The following is a 21,582-nucleotide window of genomic DNA, read 5'->3' as shown; positions in this document are numbered from 1 at the left end:
AGTATGGCACAGAGGAGTTCTTAGGCTTGGGTAGCCTTACCGTTTAAGTCTTTGGAATCCTGGTTGCCGAGCCAGGGGCGAGATGGGGGGTCTCCGTGTTAGTTGGGAATTGATATATCCCAGGTTGAGTGGAGATTGTGATAATCGGAAAGAATTGGGAGAAGGTGTGCTTAAATTCATGAATCTTGGGTCATGAGTTGAGTGCTAGATTGGAATTGAGTGGTTCCAAACCTTCTGTTGAATCAGACTCTCAAGCCTAAGTCTGGATTCGTTCATCTGTTGAGTAGGCGAGATGAGGTTCAGTTTTGTAGATGGGTTTCATTTTGAGGAATATTGATCTTCATCTGAATTATCTGACTGGAGTAGGTCAGTATCGTTGGTATGAGAATACTCGCAAGGCGCATGGGACCAGTGGGTAGAAGATGACCAAGGGTCGGAAGCGAGACAATTTCAAATGAGTTGTAGCACTCGCTTGGGGTAAAGCGATCTTTGTGACTTGTATATCGCAATGATCCAAGATATTTATTGTGAGAAGGAAGTCAATAAGATGTTTTTGTTTGCAATGAGTAACCTTGGAGGTTCATCTTTTGGGTCAGGCGATGACCTGGTGCTCACTATTGAAAGGGAAATCTGAGAGGAAGTTCGGGCTTATGTCTATGGGAGTCAGAGGATACTTCCAAGTGACGTAGTCTTTTCTTGCGTTGAGGTCAGTTTTTTGGGATTTATTCTTTCCAATAAGTTCTGATAAGTTGTTCAGGCGGTGGGTCATTAGTGGGTTATGACCTTTCCATTCCTCTTGAGTTCGACCATGACCGATTGAAGAATCAAAGTTGATAGAGTGTTCTTAGAATCTGTTAATCGATGAGAGATTAACACAATGTTTTTCGAGGGTGGTCTGGCAAGAAGATAGACCGCTAGAGTTTCCAGTTCTGAAGAGTCAGGCCGAGTACTGCAGCGACAGTTGGGTCTGCCCCTTTTCGGGACGGGAGTCCCTGGTGGGATCGAGTGTTTTTGGAAGTGATTGTTGTATGGTTTAAGGACTTTCGGTGGTGCATCGAGGATTTTTGGACTCGTTCTATGTGTTGGTAAGTAGCGATTTCGAGTGCAAAATCTAACTCAAGTTGGGGAGAATTGTAACATCCTGTTCGGATTGTCCGTGATTAGTTTTCGTGGGCCACGAGCCGGGCATCAGGAAGTCTCAGGTTGCAACGAGTTTCTAAAAGCATAGGGAATCTCATCACCTTTCCGTATATATGAGGATCTTTGGAACCAGAGTTATATCAAAGAAGCTATGGTAGTTTGGAAGATATGGCAAGTTTAGTCCTTATTGAGAAATGGGTGGCAATCGGGTACGCTGGGTGTAAGTATGGGTACGCTTAGCGTACCTATGAGTATGGGATGGACGTGGGGACCACCTAGTACGCTGGGCGTACTAGGCACAGGAGAAAAACCCTAATTCGAGTAGTGTCCCTATTTAAAGAATGAGATGGTCTTATTTCTGGCCACATTCCTCAGTCAATAAACCCTCTCAAACCCTAATATCCATTCTTGAGCTTATGTGTGTGGCCATATGGAGCTTATATGTGTTCTTGTGGGCTCTTTGGAGTTAAGAAGGAGCATAGAAGAGAATGGAGTTGAAGTCCATACCTTGGATCTGAGCTTTACTGGGGCTAGAACATCATTTGAAGGTATAAAGCTCAAAGCTTTCCCATTCTTTTTGATTTATGCTTAGTATGGTCCATTTTAGGGTTTTTGGTCCCAAAGCTTGAAGCTTTGTGAGTTGTTAAACTCCAGAGCCCCATTATCCGTCCTTCTGGATGTTTTGATGGAGTAGTTTCATAAAAATGAGATCTTGGAGGGTTGAATCAAGTCATGCATGAATGCAGAGCTTAATGAGTAAAGAGAATGAGTATTTTGTGTGTTTATGATCACATCAGCCAAGCAAAGGCTTAAAGTCCCTGACTTTATGGAGTAAGGATTTCTAGGGAGTCTAGATGTAACACCGTAAATTTCAAAACAAATTTTCTTTTGAAGAATTATAATTCTTAGTACATATTTCACCAAGCATCATTTATTAAATCACAAAACATAGCTCCATGTTTAATAAAATGATAATCCATGATCCTCTTAACTCTTTCTCTGGTGTGTTCAATGAAGTCGGTGCCGTCCCGCAATCCAAATAAGAAAACCTGAAACAAATAACACATAACACGGTAAGCACGAAGCTTAGTGAGTTCCCCAAAATACCACATATAACACACAGTAGCCACTCGAGGCTATAACTTTGTGGACCCTCTGGTCCTTACTCTATGGACCCTCTGGTCCTAACTTTGTGAACCATCCGGTTCTAACTCTGTAAACTCTAGAACATACACAACATAAATCACATAGAAATAATGTAGTGTATCACAATCACATAAATAGCATACAAGATACTCTGTCATATAACTCTGGTTACCACTCTAGGTAAAGTATAGTGAGAAGACTCACCTCGGATGAAGAACAACTCCTATAATCACTGCTGCTATGCATCAGACTCTAACTCTGTGCCAAACCCACAATAAATCTCAATTAGGTGCTAAGTCCAACCTCTCACTCATTGGGTGTAAAGATAGACCACCTAACAGCCCCTTAATACCCTAAGCCCATTGGGCCCACCAAAGTCCAATAAAAAATGGGTCCTCACACGACCCAATTCCCAACCAAAAAGGTAAGCCCAAACCAAGGTCCCCAAAGCACATATATACACTCCGCTGGTCCAAGACTCTATTGCATGGAGCCAAAACTCCAGGCCCAACACTCAAGGCCCAAAACATAACTCAAAAACCCACAGAAGGAGTTACGCGGGGCATACCCTCCCTGGTACGCTCAGTGTACATAAACACTCAAGAAACTGATTGGGGACCTCAACCCAGTACGCTGGGCGTACTAGAATTACGGAGTGCGTACCTTCAGACTCGTTTAATCCATTTTTTGGGTCTTAACCCGTTAAGACATTAGCTCAATTCTTGGATCTAGACTACCTAACATCTCTTACTCCATAAAGTTAACAACTTTAAGCCTTTGCATGGCTGATAAGGTCACAACACATAAAAACTCTTACTTTCTTAACCCAAAATGCTCATAACTCATGCATGGGTAGATTCACACGATCAAGACCTTATTTTTATGTTTCACCACCAATAGCAACACTTAAAAGGATAGTTTATTAAGCTTTGGAGTGCATCAACTCATAAAGCCTCAAGCTTAGGACCAAAAACCCTAAAATGGACACTAATATGCACAAAACAAAAAGAGAGGGAAAGCTTGGAGATTTATACCTTCAAATGGTGCTATAGCCCCAAGAAAGCTCAGATCCATAGCCTACTCTTCAACTTCACTCCCTTCCATGCTCCTTCTTAACTCTTAAAAGTCCATAAGAACACAAACAAGCTCATCATGGCCACCACAAGCTTCAAGAACGGATAATAGGGTTTGAGAGGGTTTAAACTGAGGAAGGTGGCCAAAAATGAGACCATCTCTTTCTTTTTAGAGGGAAAATTCACTTGATTAGGGTTTCTTTCTGTGCCTAGTATGCCCAGCGTACCCCCTGGTACGCCCAGCGTACTACGTGGCTCTTGCTTAAGAAACACGCGCATCTGTATGCTAAGCGTACGCATATCTACACCCAGCGTACTTCACTGCCACACTTCTCCACTTTAGGGACTCATCTTGCCAAATCATCAAACTTCCATAGCTTCTTTAATATAACTCTGATTCCAAAGATCCTCATATCTACGGAAAGGTGATGAGATGCCTTACGATTCCAGAAACTCTCCACAACCCGAGACTTCCTCATGCTCGGATCGTGGCCCACGAAACCTAATCATGGACCATCTGAATCTGGATGTTGCACTAGATCCAAGAGATGAGTTAAGGTCTTAACGGGTTAAAACCCAGAAAAGCAGATCTAGCAAAACTGAGCGTACACCCAACGTAATTCCAGTACACCTCGCGTACTGGGTTGAGGTACCCGATAAGATTCATGCATGTTTGGGTGCGTTGAGCGTACCAATAGGAGTACTCCCCGCGTAACCTCTTTGTGGGATTTTGGGCTAAGGATCGTGTTGGGCCTTAAGTGTTGGGCTTGGATTTTGGGCTTGATGTAATAGAGTCTTGGACCAAGGAAATATATATTTATGCTTTGGGCCCTTGGGTTGGGCTTGCATTTTTGTTTAAGAACTGGGCCTTGGGAGGGCCCATTTACTATTGGGCCTTGGTGGGCCTAATGGGTTTAGGACATTGATGGGTTGGTTATTGATCAACTTCTAGACCTAATGAGTGAGGGTTCAGACTTAGTTCTAATTGAAATAATTATGGATTTGGCACAGAGTTAGTGGCCAGTGCGTAACAACATCGTTTATAAGGGTTGTTCATCATCCAAGGTGAGTCTACTCACTATACTTTACCAAGAGTGGTAATAAGAGTTATGTGACAGAGTATCTTGTATGCTATTTATATGATGTAGACTGCATTATTTATGTATGATTTGTGCTATGTATGATTCAGAGTTTATAGAGTTAGGACCAAAGGGTCCACAAAGTTATGGGACTAGAGGGTCCCACTAAGACACATTGACCAGAGGGTCATACAGAGTTATAGCCTCGAGTGGCTAATATGTGTTGTATGTGGTATTTTAGGGAACTCACTAAAGTTCGTTCTTACCGCGTTATGTGTTATGTGTTTCAGGTTCTTATCTGGATCGCGAGAAGGCGGCGGCTCGATTGTACACACACTAGAGAAAAGATTCACGAATGGGGATCGTGGATTTTTATAATGTTTCAAAACTTGTTAACTATTAAATGGTGTTTATTAAAAATGACATGTGTTTTATGAAATTAAGAATGAAAATTTTGTTTTGAAAAATCACGGTGTTATAGCTTTTTATGTAGTAATAACAAGAAACCTTGAAGATCCTTGACTATTGAAAGCTTAGTGCCTCAAATGTTGCACCTCTAATGGCTTACAATCACCACTAACAAGAGGATGACAGGAGAGAGGAGGGATGCTCTTAGAAATTCGGTTAGGGTTTACCAAATGTAAGCATTAGCCAAAAATCCTAGTAGGTGGGGTTCTTTATATAGTTGTGGGCAGCTAGGGTTTTCTTGAGGAAACCCTAATTTACTGCTTAAGGCTTAAGCAACTCATGGACCCTTATTAGGGTGCCTTGGACAAAAATATCATAGGGCCTCCTATAATTTTCGTCCACTCCATTGTAAGAAGTCCAGTAGCCCAGTTTTACAACTATCAATGATTTGCAAAATAGCCCCCGTTCTTTTAATCAGTTCCTTTAATCTCAAAATAAATTCCAAATTAATTTCTGATTAAATACTAATTAAATAATATGATTTCTAATTAATATATTATTTCCACAATACAGTAATAAATCAGTTTATTATACCATATAATAAATTATACCTTTCTTTCCGTAAGTCATTCTATCAAGTTGCTAGGCTCAAGGCAACCCAAAAGGACCATGTTATTATCAAATCAAGTACACATCAATTATAGTTATGGGCTTAGACACCTAAACCAACAAATTGATCTTCGGGTACCGACCCCGAACTATGTAATGAGTCAAACAGGGTGTTACATATTCAATCTTGCTACTTTCCTTAAGAACACAAAGTTATTATCTCTTGTTCTTGATAAACTTTCTATTTTCTTTCCTGATTCGAACTCTCTTGATCACTTCGAATCTTATTGCTTACTTGTAACTTGCTATTCAAACCACCAAGGTTCGGCCTTGCCATCTCGATCTAATCTTGTTGGGTTTTAGTTTTTGCTTGCTAGCTAACATAGAACATACTTCTGCTCCTTTTTGCTGCTTCTTTCTTTTGATCACCAAAAACGTGATCACTTTACCTTGATGCTTGCTTTTTTTTTTCTTATATTTCTCAGGTAAGCCACCTGTCTACTTCTGCCCCATTTGGTATTTTGTGGCTCCTCGGTCTTCAATCTAGGTTTCACCTGGTCTTTAGAGGTTCTCTTCCAGTCTCGATCCCAAGGTCTTCTCTTGCTAGATTTGATCTTTTCGGTCTTTGGTGGAACCCACTTTCTAACCATGGTATTTCTTTCTTCTTCTCAGTCTTGCTCCAGGTATGAACCCCTAGAGTCTTTAGAATAAGTCTACATCAATCAGTCATTTCTTTGTCGGTCTTCTTTATCTGCCGTCAGTGGTCACTATGTGCTTTTATGTCACATATGAGATTCAGTTGGTACTTCTCGTCAACGGTCTTTGCTGCTGTGGTAGCTGGTCTTCAATTCTTCATGCTAGGGATGAGCATTTGGACCGTGGAACCGGCCGGAACCGGTACCGGAACCCGAACCCAATGGAACCAGTCAGGTCGGGACCAGTACGATATTCTTGTGGATTTTTGGAACCGAGAACCAGCACCGGTAGAACCGGAACCAGTAGAACCGACAAAAACCGGAACCGATTGTTCTTATTTCTCGAGGATCGGTTCCAACATTGAAAACACGACAAGAACCGGTAGGAACCGATAGAACTGGAACCGGTAGAACCAACAGCCCGATTCGGTTCCTGGGCTGGTTCTAGCCGAGTCGGTTCCGATGCTCATCCCTACTTTATGTGATTAACATGAAATTACCCTACTTCTTCTTCTTTCGTTCTCAGCCTTGCAGCCAAGGGTTACTCTTCCTTTCTCAACACCGAATCTCAAACCTGGTTGTTCTAAACAATCCCTAGTTTCTGATACCAAATGTAGGTTTGGATCCTCCTACAAACATGTAAACAAATAAAATATAAGGAACAAGCGAGTATGTTATGTTGTACACAAGATATAGAATGGAAGAAAAATAAATGGAGATGAAATGTATTTTGGACTCAAAGGCTACACTCTGTTCATATTCAGAAAAACAAAGGCTATATATAGTTTGTACATTTCCAACAGAAATAAGCAAAAAACAACCTAGAACTACGCTAACTATTCCTAGAGAATAGGTTCCTTTGATGACCAAGTTCACCCACGTGCACATACAGTTCCAATGACCTGGACACCTTTTATTCAAAATGCTAAGTAAATAAAACAAATACTAAATCTTAACCCGTACTCATCTAGATTATCCAACAGGTGTATGGGATATAACTATTAAAATCACCAGGCCGCAAGTATCGAAACTTATGTTTTAGTTTTCCGACTTCCCATGGCCGTCTTCAGTCATCTAATTGTTCTTTTTTGGGGGCTTGAGTTCTTATATCCTATTGATAAAGGCATGAGATTAGGGTTCTAGTGACTCGATTTTGCACCATTTTCATTAGATGTTCTTCATCAACCAGTACTTGTATGTTAGATATAGATTCCATACATTTGGGTTTGTTTGGTGTTGATTAATAAGATTAACCGTATCATTTCTCCTACTTGTCTTTATTTGAAAGTTTGTATGAGCCCTAATGAAAATGATTTGATGTGTGGATTTCTTACATCATCTCATTTAAAACAAGAACAACTATACCAAATTTTGTGCATGTTTTTTTTTCAATGTACATGTGTGAGTTTGATTGAGGGGTGGGGAAGAAGAAGATATGGGAGAGAGTGTATGTCAAAGAGAGAGAAAGAGAGTCAAAGAAAAAGAAAAAGGTAATTAGTATTTACATTTATTTTTTAAAGTATTAAAAATAATAGAAAAAAATAGAAAAAAAAGAAATGAAAATGAAAAATTGTCCTTTCAAGTTGATTACATCAAAATCATGAAAAAATCTTAATTTTGAACGTTGAAATTTTTTCAAATTCTATTCATAATTTTTTACAAACTATAAAGACCAAGTTTCATCTATATCTAAATATTCTTTTATTTTACATTGTTTGATTATGTGTAGTTTATCAACTACTTTTAACTAAATTTTATTAGTATTTCCGACAGTTATCAGCTTCAGTATACCTTATTAGACAAAGTCGGATTTTCAATATAAAAGCTATCTTCTTCGCTGAGCATAGTGTCTAGTAGTATGGTACCAAATCTTTGTGTTGAGTTATTTCACTTGGAGCCCTCCAAAGTGTTCAAACTTCTGGGATGAAAAAGCAACCAGAACTTGGTGAAGTACAGTGTGTTCACTGAACCATATTGATCCTCGCCGGAATCTTCCCGCTTAGAGGCGAAGCAGGACGGGAGAAAATCACAACATCCACCAGATCATGAACAGAAACAGAAACCTTAGCGATCAAACATTCACCGATATCTTCTCCTAGATGTGAATCCTCCGCTCGAATCCTCTCAATCTGGTTACGAACACGACGGCTGAAAGCGTCAACGTTGATGTCCTTCACCGTCGCCGGCCACTTCCTGAGCTTTTTGACCACCGACTTCGGAGAGTAGGTTTCCATATCCTCTGAAGATGATTCGTAACTCTGCCCATCGGTTTCAAACTCTTCAAACACCTTGAACATCGTCGGCGTTTTCTGATCATTATCTTTTCGGAGATCTTCTGTAACTGATTGCTTCATGGTAGTCATGGCGATTTGGAAAACTGTTACTGATTGAGCACGTAACGAAGCTGAAGGTAAGATGAAGACGATGATCTGCAAGGAACGATGATATATGTGTATATATAACGTGAGAAATGGGGGTAGGGTTGAGGACACTTGTCGTTGGTTGAATTGTTGAACGGGTAAATGACATATGGAACGTTGGAGATAGAAAATGATAAAAGGGTGACCGCACCAACTGACTGCCGTTGGTTTTCGGCTCTTCTTGAGTTTTGACACGTTGCATGGGACATTTGCCATTTTCTATATAAAAAATATCTTTTGTAATTGACATAGATTTGTTTTTATTAATTTAATATTTAAAAAAACAATGAATATTTTAGTTGATTTATTTGGAACAGGTTAATATTATAATAATTTATTCTCATTAGTTAGTCAAGAAGGCGTATACACAATATGTATATATGTATACAAATCTATGACTATATATGTATTTAATTAGGCCTGTCGATCGTATGGTGTTTAGGTTGGCGGGTTAAAATATATCAACCCGAACACGACCCATTTAACTATACATGTCACGGGTTGACGGGTTTGGAACATAAACCTATATATGACCCGTCAACTCATTTACTTATATGGGTTCACAGGTTGGTGGATTTATGGATCAGCTGTTCCTACTAGATGGAATTCTACCCAGGCACTAACCAGTAGTTGGATGTCAATACTAAATCGTAGGTTCATTGTGAGTTTAGGGCTTCAGGCGCAACTCACGTTCATGGCTTCAGGCGTCGGCGTCATTTGATCCATGTCGTCGTTTCCGTCATTCATCAAGGGATATTGGGAGAGAGTTGTTTATTCGACTTTGTTTGTGTCTTTGTGAGTACTGATATTATCTAGGGCAAACAACAAACGAAAAATGTTATAACATCCCAACTCCCATGTATAATATTTAATTATTTTACGTTCTTAATTTCAGAGAAACTCGACGAGTTGGATGCCCCAACTCGCCGAGTAGAGGAGTTAATGGGCGCATGATTTTTAGAGTCTACTCGACGAGTTGGAGGACCCCAACTCGACGAGTAGGTGCTGAGTGAGAAAACCCTAATTTTCAGGCTTTCTGTCTTATTTAAAGGACCTTAAGCCTTGATATCTGCCTCCTTTGTCACCTTAGAGCTCTGTGAGAAACCCTAAACAAGTTCCATTCGTTGAGAGAGAGAGAGAGAGAGAGAGAGAGAGAGAGAGATAGGTTAAATTTGAGTATTCTTATGCATTTTTTGAAGGAAATTGGAGAGCAACGCGGCTTGGATCGAGGAGGGACCTTTGGATTCAGTGTTCTTCAGTGATAGCTTCTATTTGGAGGTAAAAAGCTACGACCTTGACCATTTATTTTGTTAGACCTCTTCCTAGGGAGTTTTAGGGTTTTCTCAGATCCATCTTTTGGTTATTAGGTCACTTGAGCATGACATGAGATTTAAACATCAAATATGGACGGTTTGAGGTCCTTTGAGCCCAAAGATTCAAGCTTTATTAAGCTAGAGGCAAGCTTTTATACATTTAACCCAATATAGAGCTTATGTTGGCATTTCGAGCCCTAGAGGCCATGCATGGACATAAAGCTTGAAGCTTTACGTGGTGTTTCATCCTTGAGAGGCTAGATCTAGAGTTTGTGACCTTATTTCTACTTAGAATTGTCTGAATGAGAAATTGTCTAGAGGGACTTGACGAGTGCATGAGCCAACTCGACGAGTCAGTTAGGGTTTTCCCCGATTAGACTGGACGCGCTACAACTCGGCGAGTTGATGAGACAACTCGATGAGTTAATTCGGATTTCCCCGATATTTCTGAGAAAAACTAAGGAACTCAACGAGTCGCGTAGAGGCACTGGACGAGTTTAGTCAAAATGGACTGTTGACTGGAGCGTTGACTTTCGTTTAATTTTAGGGTTTGGTCAACTGTGGACCTTAGAGACCATGGAGGAGTAAAATGGTCTTTTCACGCTTTTTGAGATTCAGTGGATGAGTTAGCTTAGCATATCACGTGGTTATTACACTTTTCTTATTAGAGATAATTATATTATGTAGCGGAGTCTAGACAATTCATGGGGTGCTAGATTTAGTTGCTTACTTTCGAGGTAAGTCTCCTCACTATACTTACCTGAGTGGTAATATTGTGTGATCGGAGGGTCTTATTGAGTTATCGACCGGAGGGTCATATGTGTTTATATTGAGTTATGTGATATTATGCATTTTGTGTTTGTGATATGTGTTATATTCTGTGTTTTATTGAGATATGATCGGAGGGTCCAGACCGAGTTGTGAGACCACAGGGTCTTCAATGAGTTATAGGACTGGAGGGTCCAACCCGAGCTGTGAGATCGGAGGGTCCTCACCGAGATACATGACCGGAGGGTACATACCGATCCGTGAGACCGGAGGGTCCTCACCAAGACACATGAGACCAGAGGGTCCATGCCAAGTTATAGCCATGAGAGGCTTATTATTTGTGTAAGTGATATTTTGGGGAACTCACTAAGCTTTGTGCTTACCGTGTTGTGTGTTATGTGTTTCAGGTACTTCTCAAGATCGTGGGAAGGCACTGGCTTGATTGTACACACATGTTTGAGACTATGTCGAGGATTCTGGGGATTTTATCAGTTGTTTTGTTAAATTGTGTTTTGATATTTGATACATTGTGATTTTGGGAAAATGTGATACTGTTTTTATGTGATTCTAAAATGAAAATTTTGTTTGAAAATTTAGAGCATTAAAAATGTGTTACATAGGTCAAATGGTCAATGACATCCTATTCTAGATGTATAAACTGTATAATACTTAAGTCTTAATACATTTAAAAATATATAATTTTTATTAAAGCTCTAAAAGGGTTGGCGGGACAACCCATATATTTTTTGAGAAACCAATATATGACATGTTTAATAAATGGGTTGGCGGCTTGGCAGGTTAGCGAGTTGGCGAGTTGAAAAACTCAACCCAAACTCGTTTATTTTGTGTCGTGTCGCGGATCGTGTCGTTGGTCGTGTCGAGAATTGTTATGCCTGCATTTCATATCGTAATTGGGTTAACATACAACATCCACAATAAACTTAAATAATAATATCAACTAACATCCCTTATAATTTAATTGGGACAAAACTGCAAAAATGGTCATTGGGGTATGTATTTTTCTGAGGTTTCGTTGCAGATTTGGCCCCTAAGTAAATTAAAATGACTTTAATACACTTGGGGTATTTATTTTTCATTTTTCTTGTAACACCCCATTATTTATTAGATAAATAAATAAATTAATGAACAAATAGTAGCCCTAAAATAAATAATTATATATAAAAGGATGGTCTCGAAGGGCTAATTATTACAGTTTTAGAAGTTGGGGGTTAAAAGTGTGAGTTTCGAACTCAGTTTGTAAATATTTATGAAGACAGGGGATCCATGGTAATTATTTGGATTAAAATTGAAAGGAAAATAGGTGGAAGGGCTAAATATGTCATAATTAAGATATTGGGGGCTAAAAGGGGTAACATAGGGAGCTAAATTGTAAAGACTTTAGAAGATGGGGATTGTTTGGTAATTTATGGGACTTAATTTGTAAGGGATTTCCATGGATTGGGTTGAAAGGGTAAATATTAGATTGCATTTGAAAGAAAAGGGGCATGGAGGGACTGTTGTTGCCATTATGGAAAACTTTTAAGTGGATTTGGGTATAAAGATCTAAGGAACCTTAACCCTAAAAGGAAGTTGCAGCTGCCATCTCCATCCTTATGCCTCCCTCACCGATGTCACCTCTCCACCCTTGCCTCTCCACCACCGTTCCCTCCCTAGCCGCCGCTACAAACCGCTACATCTTCCTCACCAACGATGACAAAGCGGGCGACAAAATTTGTGATGTCTGCCATTCCCCTTGTTCTTCTGTTACCGCCGCTACCTTAGAAGCTTTCCTGTCGTCGCCATCCATGTTGTTGCTCCGATCAAACCAAGCCACCTATCTGTCACCTTGCCATCGAAGTGCCGCCACCGCAACCTGCTGCTGGAGACACAGTGCGTAATCGGAGAGCCGCCAACATTGGAGAAGCAAGCCTTGTTCGTTTTTGTGCGAGTCGGGAAATGATGTTGCGTGCGTTGTTGCCACCGTTCAATCGTTGACTGCCCTACAGTCGTCGTCGCCCTTCTCTCCCTTCGATACATTGCAAACCATCATTGTGTCGCCGTTGTGGATGCTTGTATCATTGATTTCTCCGTCATGAGCCACTAGGTGGGTTGGTGGGCCCTTTTTGCAAATCCAAAGTGTGTGTGTGTGTGTGTGTTGTAGGTGGCGTTTTATGACCAAAAACGGAGAAGATGGCCACCATGGCCACCAGCCATGGTGGCTGCCACCATGCACCACCGTGTATGTGTCTTAGTGGTTGTGTTTGTATGTGTGTGTTTATTTGAAATTCAGCATTGTAAAGTGTAATTAGAATTGGAATAATGAAAAGAAACCCTAACCACCACCAGCTGTCGTGTTAGGTGGCGGTGTGCCTTGTTTGGATCATGACTTGTTTAGAATGTTTGGACAAAGGGACTAAAACCCTAATGGGCCAATTGAAGCCCTAATTGACCTAAAAACACAAACATGTGATTAATGGGCCTAATGAACCCTAATTGATCAAAAGACCTAGTATTAGGCCTATTGGGCTAAGATGGGATTGGAAACACTAATTAGGGTTTAGAAAAAACCCTAATATTAGATTTATGGGCTTGGACTTATTGGGACCCATATTTGGGCCATTGGAATAGAATTGTGAATTACACCCAATTACACCATATGACTTATGTAGTAAAGTTATGGACTTAATGGATTAAGTCCTTAATGGGTTAAGTGAGAAACACTTAACCCTAATCATCATTTTATGTAAAACCCTAATTTCACTTGGGTTTATTGTTGGTCCTTTCTATTCGACCTTGATGATTAAGTTATTAATGGGCCATCCAAGATGAAGCAATTCCAGTATGTGTTCCGATTAATTCCCTAAATTAGGGTTTTATTGTTGTTAGGGTTTTCCAACCCAACTACTAGCCTATTTATCAATTTGTTGGGCTTTTAGGTCAATTAGAGCTTTATTGGGCCTATTAGGCCCACTAGATCATTACCCATTAGGGTTTTCCTTAGGCCCATTAGGATTCATTGGGCCCATTAGGGCTTACAAGGCTCATTAGGGATTAAGCACCCCCAAACGAATCAACTCAAAAGGCAAGCACACCGCCACCCAACACGACAGCCGGTGGCGGAAGGATGCGACAGGCACAACCCTAAGGTGGTGGTTTTCAATTTCTTTTCATTATTTTTCTTTCAGGTTACATTTACAATGCTTAAACTCAAAATAAACACACACACACTAAACAACATAAACACACACACAGCCACCCTATGGTGGTCGGTGGTGGCGGTGGTGGGTTTTCTAAGGATTCTAATCAAGCAACACCCGAGGAGAATAACTTCAGCTACAATAAACGCACCCATAGCACCATTACATTCCACAGACGGCACATAGCGGTATCAAAGGATTTTTATGATGGCAGCGGCAGGCGGAACGGCGACAGCAATCAGTGATACTAAGTCTTGCTTCCAATTTCCGATAATTCTAGCTTGTTCATGACCACACAGTAGCGAGTTCGACCCATCATCATCCCCCGGTGGTAGTCCCGATCACTCACAGTGTCACTGGCAATAGAATATGGTGATGGTGGCGTTGGAGGTCATTGAAATGGAGATGGCGGTGGCGTAGAATCGTAGGTAATGGCAGTAGCAGGTTCGTGGTGGCGGCTTCGATGGTCAAAGGACTCAGTAGTGGTTCCCGGCATCTACAGTGGAACGGAGGGGCGATGGTTCGGTGACTTCGCTACAATAGAAGAACGGGGAGAAAGGGTTACTACTCCGACTTGGGAACAGTGGTGGTAGTCGGTGACTCTTCATCGGTTTGACGCTGCACATGGCTTTTCGTCACAAACCGTGGTTGTGCCGATTATTAGCTTCGCTTGGTTGGCACCGGTGGCTAGCAGACGATGGTCAGAAATGGAAGAGACAGGAGTGGCGGTGACTAGACGAACATGGTGAGGGTGGCAGCTTAAAGCATTTCTTAGGGTTAGGGTTTTTTTTCCAATATACTTAGCTATATATATCTAGCTGCATGAGGGGAGGTGACGGGTTTAACCCATGTTTCACAAACTTACACCCATTTTAACAAGATCAACCCCTCCCCACCCAAATATTTTCCAATTTAAATCCATATCTTACCTTTTAGCCCTAACTCCATAATTTCCTTTCATTTTAAGTCCAAAACTTACCAAATAGCCCTCCACTTGAGAATCTTTTGCAAAGCAACCCAACAATTACCTTTTTAACCCCTGCCTTCAATATTTTTTACAAACTAAGCCCAAAACTTACACTTAATTAATTTATTTAAATAAACGGGCGTTACAACTCTCCCCCACTTAAATTAGATTTCGTCCTCAAAATCATTCCTTAACATTCCCTACTTGCCTAACCACTCTAGCAGCATGGTCACCAACTTGGGCACACCCTAGCCTTCCCAGGGTAGCCTTGACCAGTCTTTGCAGAGACCTAAAATCCGCAGGTGAACGAATTCCTCACAACAAGATCACATCTACTTCGTCTAAAATTTGTTGTCTTGAGATAGTCTGATTCCCTGATAGGCCACTCATAATGGATCATTATTGTTGAATCCAGCCTGTTTACCCTGCAACTGACTACTCAACTTCTGCTCACTCACGGTTCCCATTATAAATAGTGTCACAGACCTAATTATCCATGCTGGTCACTTATACTTGGCTAAGGCTCAGGTAATCCCACTGCGATTGACTTAGCTTAACCCAAGCAATCTGTTATTCCATCTGTAATCTTAACCAAAAACACCAATATTAATACTGCCCAAACACTGGAACCGCCCGAACACTGAACTTCCTAAAGCAATATGCTGCTACATGGTTGCTTCCCAAAATCTATCGAGACCTTCCTGGTCTCAATTCACCCGTCTGTCATCTAAAATATCAGGTTCCAGCCTTGCTACGGAGCCAAAGGATCCTCACTTAGTCGTATCACACGAATCCTGAACGAAATCCATCTCTGGAACTAGTTTCCACTAGTTATCATGCCATTGTGGCTCTAACAACCTCCCGATCCAACTGATCGGGTCCATACGTCGAATTCTGAAAACAAAAAATCTGAGGCTAAAACTGATTGCTACATGACCAAAGGTAGCCTTATATCACAACGACCTTAATCAGTCCATTGCTTCCCTGATCTCCTAAATGTAGGGGCGTTCCTTACAGTCTTATCACTAGCTCAACCAGATCTAATCCATCCAGGTAATTTCAAAATCCAATCCGTGGCTTTCCATATCCTCACTGTTGCACCCGAACTACTGGGTACTACTGTTCCTTTTACGTTCTAATAACACTCTCTTACTCTCTACCAACCTAGTGAATGCTACGACTATACCCGCAGTCTTACAACACTTCCATACCAACCGACCATTAGTGAATGCTACGGCTCCCCCATAGTCTTACAACACTTACATACCAACTAACCATTAGTGAATGTTATGGCCCCCCCGTAGTCTTACAACACCCTCATCCTAACACAACCGTAGCCCAAAACCTTACCCTTGACCTATTGCTTCGAAAGGCATACATATTCTAGCATGCACTCCACTGAACACCCTGGCTCCCTAAATTTTGTTATCAAGCCCCCAACAAGACGCGGTTTACATGATCGAGAGTCTTATCGGACTCCAAAATCGCACAACCCTTAAACCAAATAACCACTTAGGCTAGCATTTCCCATCTATGGGGACGAGAAGCCCATCCCGGTCTCATACATGTCCCTGTTCTGAATCCCTGCGCGGTTCTCCCCCACTTAGATTCAACTAAGTATTTGCAATTCATGAGTTTTAAAGGATTCCCGATCCTTCTTACTCTTTCACAACCAACTGCTGACAACCTGTTTCTCATCCGTGCGGGTGCTCTATTACGGGCCCAAATCCCCAAGGATCACACACTCCTAAAGATCTGACAAACACTTCCCGAATCCCAGTGAGACTAATAATCTCTGAGGCCTTGAAATGATACACCACCTATATCTTGAGGTTTAAACAACCAATGTACAGGCCAAGGCCTCAACAGTAAACTACTTCCCATGGCGTTTCTAAAATCCGACTTGAGCATAATGGCCAAGTCACTAATCCTGTCCGTAGACCTTCCTCATTATGTCCCTGAACCGATCTCGACCCTAGACCCAGATAACGTCGAACGCTCCAAACCATCAAGGAGGGAAACAACTTTTTACTAACCACCCTGTAACTCACGGTATGTGAATGGCATATGATAAATGTTTGAATGTATAGTCTAAACACAAACATGGTAGCATACTAGAGATACACTTAGTAAAACCCTCGAAGCGAAAAATCCCTCATGCAACTTCCCACAAGGATTGCACTAAATGCTGCCCTGCTGGCCTGAACTCTTGGGTCCCTTCTTGGGACCCTCCGATGCATGTACATGATCTGGTCCCCTTTGTTCAGTGTGTTCCAAATCAATCCCAGCTCTCGAGCACTAGAGATCATATCATTCACGGTCCCGTACCCTGACCCACTCACCAACTCAATCGTCAACTGTTGAACTGTAATAGTTGGAACAACCCCTGCTCTACATCAGGCTACTAACTACCCCCAAGACATAGTCTCCCATCCCAAAGGTGCAATAGAATGAAAAATCATTCCTTGTCGCCTGATACAAGAGATCCAATGCGAACTCAAAATCCTGGCATTCCTTCCATGATCTGGCTCATTACTGGAGTCGGGACCAAACCCTGGTCCTTCTCCTTCCATGCTCGTTTGCATTCTGCATAGTAGCTATTCCCACATTCCAATCATAATCGATGATTCTCCTTCCTAGGCTTCTTATATTTCCAAGACTCTCAATGATTTGAGTATGGATCATGTGCTTTCAATAGTACGGGCCCATACTACCTTCCACAGATATCCATACTTTCCTTAGCAATCCTCCCGAATCCTCTAAATCACCTACCCCATTGATTCACCAAACATCCGCTAAACAATAACACAATATCCACCCGAAACATCTAATAGGCTCCCCCTAGGCTCCTAACCTCACTGAACCGCCCCACTAACTCACCGAAGCACATCCTAGGCTTTCCTAGGTTCCCAACCTCATCCTGCCATCAGCTGCTGAAGAACTGCCTATGATTCCAACCATCTACCTCCTGGATATCATCACATCCACTTAGTAGCTGACTCTCATCACTTAAGAGTTCCATAAAGCACAAAGCAAGTAGCATTTGTGCAGTTGCACTCCGACCCAAAGAACTGCCATAAAACATTCAGTCCACATATCGCAGCTCGCACTATCCACATTTATCAATCCTCAATTTCAGCTACCTTATGCATGCAAATTATACACAGAACAAGATCTAATAGATTTTCGAATAATAGACTCTACCCTAGGACCACAACCAAACAAGGAACAGGAAATACGGCCAAATCCATTATTATAAGGTTATAAGATCCTAACCGTATACAATTTTAAAAGCATACACATAGTGGTTACAAATACAAATTATCATTCTCATTCCAGCATGACATCCAATATTCCAAGGCTACAAGAACCACATATCATGTAATGCCCGTAGATCCGGGCTAGTCAATTTAGAGGCAATAGGGGTTGAAAACGACTTTTTGACAAAAGATTAGTTAGAATAAATAATCTTAACCAAGTTGTAGAATATGTTACAAGGTTTCCGTACATATAAAGAACGCCGAAATCCGAGTTATAACGAAGAAGTTATGACCCGTCAAAGTTTTGCGATGGAACCGGCATGGCACCGGGAAGCGTAAATAGTGAATTTACGATAGAGCGAGTTTTAGCCTTAGCAATATAAACAAAAGTCGTATAATATGTTAAACTAAGAACATCGACAAAAAGAACGCCCAAATCTGACTTCGTATGAAGAAGTTATGATTTTTCGAAGTTTCAGATTAGCAGTGTACAGTCCGAAATTCGAATATTAGATCGAGCGGTTTTATCCAACACAACCTAAACGAGAATCTAAGATCTCGTTAAGAGTATCGTAACGAGAAAAAGATGGGCGAAAACGGACATCGGATGAAAAAGTTATGAGAATTTAACGGACCAATCCTGTCCCGGCCTGTTAATAATATAAAATTTAAAATCATGCCAAAATTAGCCGACGGAGTCTAAACGAAAGTTGTAGAGTATGTTCCCACCTTCAAGTGGATATAAAGAACGTCGAAAACGGAGCTCGTATGCGAAAGTTATGATTTTTCTAAGTCGGGAGGGTGTTGTGCGAGTTTGGGTGATGTGGCGCGATCACAGCCATTGCCTCCTCCCCAAGGCTAGCCACCAGATGGTGACATGTGGCACATTACGCCAAGCGTAATTTTGAGTACTCTCAACGTAACCATTATTCTTAGCGTAATTTTTGAGTACGCTCGGCGTACTCGGCGTTGGCAGCCTATAAATAGAGGCGAAAATCTCCCATTTTCTTCACAACTCTCCACTTCTTTCCTCCCAAATACCCCCAAACCTTCAAGGCTTTTCCCTAGCACCTCCAAGGTGTTAGAATCAAGTCCCGGAGCATCAGGAAGCTCCGAGAGGAGGAGCCTTTCAGCTCGGAAACGCTGCTCCAGCGAAGCCCAGTTTTGCGAAAAAACCCGCTGTAAGTGAGCTATGCCTACCCTATCTTTTGTATAGCTTATGTTTTAATATAGTAACATTATTAGGAAATTAAGATGAGTATTTGGGATATTATTATGATTTATATAAGAGTGTTTCTTAATCCTTATATAATAATAATAATATCTAGACTATTAATTAGTCGCAGTTAACGTTAGACTAAACTCTAGTGGTAATGATACTATGTTTTGTCCGAGGGAAATTGTTTTAACAGTAACGAAGTGTTGTCCGAGTACCAATTCATCACCTTATCAGGTGAGTGCATAGTTTCCTTTCATCTTACACATATATATGAAGTATTTTATATAAACTACGTGCTATGTGTGCATATTATCTGAATATTTGTTGTCTATGTTGGATAAACGTTTTATACATGTTTTAAATGATTTAAACTGTATACATATTTTATATATACGAATATGTTGGGTATGACACGGGTAGATGAATGACGAGAGATATAAGATGATGAGAGTATACATTGGCAGCTATAGGCTTAGTGCCTATTGGACAAACACCGGTAGCTATGGATTTAGTACCTGTTAGACGTTGGTAGTTATGGATTTAGTACTTGTTAGGAATTGGTAGCTATGGACTTAGTACCAATTAGATGAAGACTGGTAGCTATGGATTTAGTACCCGATGAGTAGACTATAGCAACTATGGAATTAGTGCTTTACGAACGAACATTGGCAGTTATGGATTTAGTGTCAGTCCTATGACCCTTGAAGTAAGGGACTTCGGAATAAACAAATGCAGGATAGATGACTCTTGGGTTAAATCCTTAAGAGTAAAGAAGTTAATGGGGATGGGTAATTGGGTTGATTTTTTTAGTGTTTAAACATAATAATTATATTATTATGGGTTGAAAACCCTATGTACTCACTAGGTTTCCCAACCTGACCCACTCAGTTTATTTATATCACAGGTGTTGATATGAAGTCACATTACACTAAGAGATTTAAAGAGATGTAGATCACTAGTGTAAATAAATGTAAGTTCTGTTTATGCTTATGTTTCTGTATTAACGATGGCATCCCAAACGTTTTGAAATGAATAAAATACATTTCTTCGAAAATGTTTTAATAATGTATTTATCGTGTTTTTCTGGGAACAAATTCCGCAACGTTTTTATTTAAAGAAGAACTCTGATTTTTAAAAAGCATAAAAAAATTCGGTCTTTTCTGGCCGTGAAAATGAGGATGTCACATATCATGCCAACCTATTGCTGACTACTCAACAATAGCATGCAAGTCTACCAGATCATACAACATATATAGGCATCTCCCCTATCCCTAACTAGCATGCGAGTCACAGATTAACAAACCAAATCAAAACAGACAACATATGTGGGTATTCTGTGGAAACTCACTTGGGCTCGGCTGATTGCACACATCACAAACATTGTTCTTTTCAAAGTTCTTTTTCCCTTTTTAGCTTCTTTTTTAAATTCCTTCTTGTAACAATGATTTTATTTTGTAAAATTTCATACCAAGTCCTCAGTCTGAGTCCAGACACACCCGAGAGTATGCCTGAATCCCTTGAACCAAGGCTCTGATACCAACTTGTAACAACCCAAAATTTAAGACCAAAAATTTCGTTTTATTTAAGTTATTATTACATAAAACCATCAGTATAAAACAATCAAAATAATATATAGTGTCAAAACCAGTGTGTCAATAATCAAGCATGTCATTATAAAATAATATCAGAGTGTAATCCCAAAGATCTCATGTATGGAAAACAAAGTGTGATGGGATGCGATCGAGCCGAATCCATTCCTATAAAATGAAGTACCTGAAACCATAAACAAAACCTGTAAGCACGAAGCTTAGTGAGTTTCCCACAGCATACCATACACACAATCCACATATCGCATATTCTATTAGCTGTAAAAGCTACCTGTATCACATATCCTGCTAGCTATAGAAGCTACATATAACATATAAGCCATGCATACAAAAGCCTGTAAGAATGCCATGGGCTACCCCACATGGTCTTTACCTAGGACTGTTATGGGCTACCCCGCATGGTCTTTACCTAGGACTGCCATGGGCTACCCCACATGGTCTTACATCCAATGCCACGGGCTCCCCTCAGGGTCTTCATGCAAACATAAGATCACACATCATATAAAAACAAATAATGGCTAACACATATACCATAAACACATAATGGGTCGGCCTTGGTGCCTTACACCCATGGGTATGGTGAGAAGATTCACCTGGCACTGCTGAAGTCCCGCAGACTCAATCCCACACTATTGAAGTCCTGCAGACTCAACCCCAACTGCTGGATGACAGATTCCTGAA

The sequence above is a fragment of the Lactuca saligna genome, chromosome 3, assembly GCF_052625555.1.
Source record: "Lactuca saligna cultivar CGN05327 chromosome 3, ASM5262555v1, whole genome shotgun sequence".
Classification (NCBI taxonomy): domain Eukaryota; kingdom Viridiplantae; phylum Streptophyta; class Magnoliopsida; order Asterales; family Asteraceae; genus Lactuca; species Lactuca saligna.
This window is presented reverse-complemented; position numbering follows the sequence as displayed.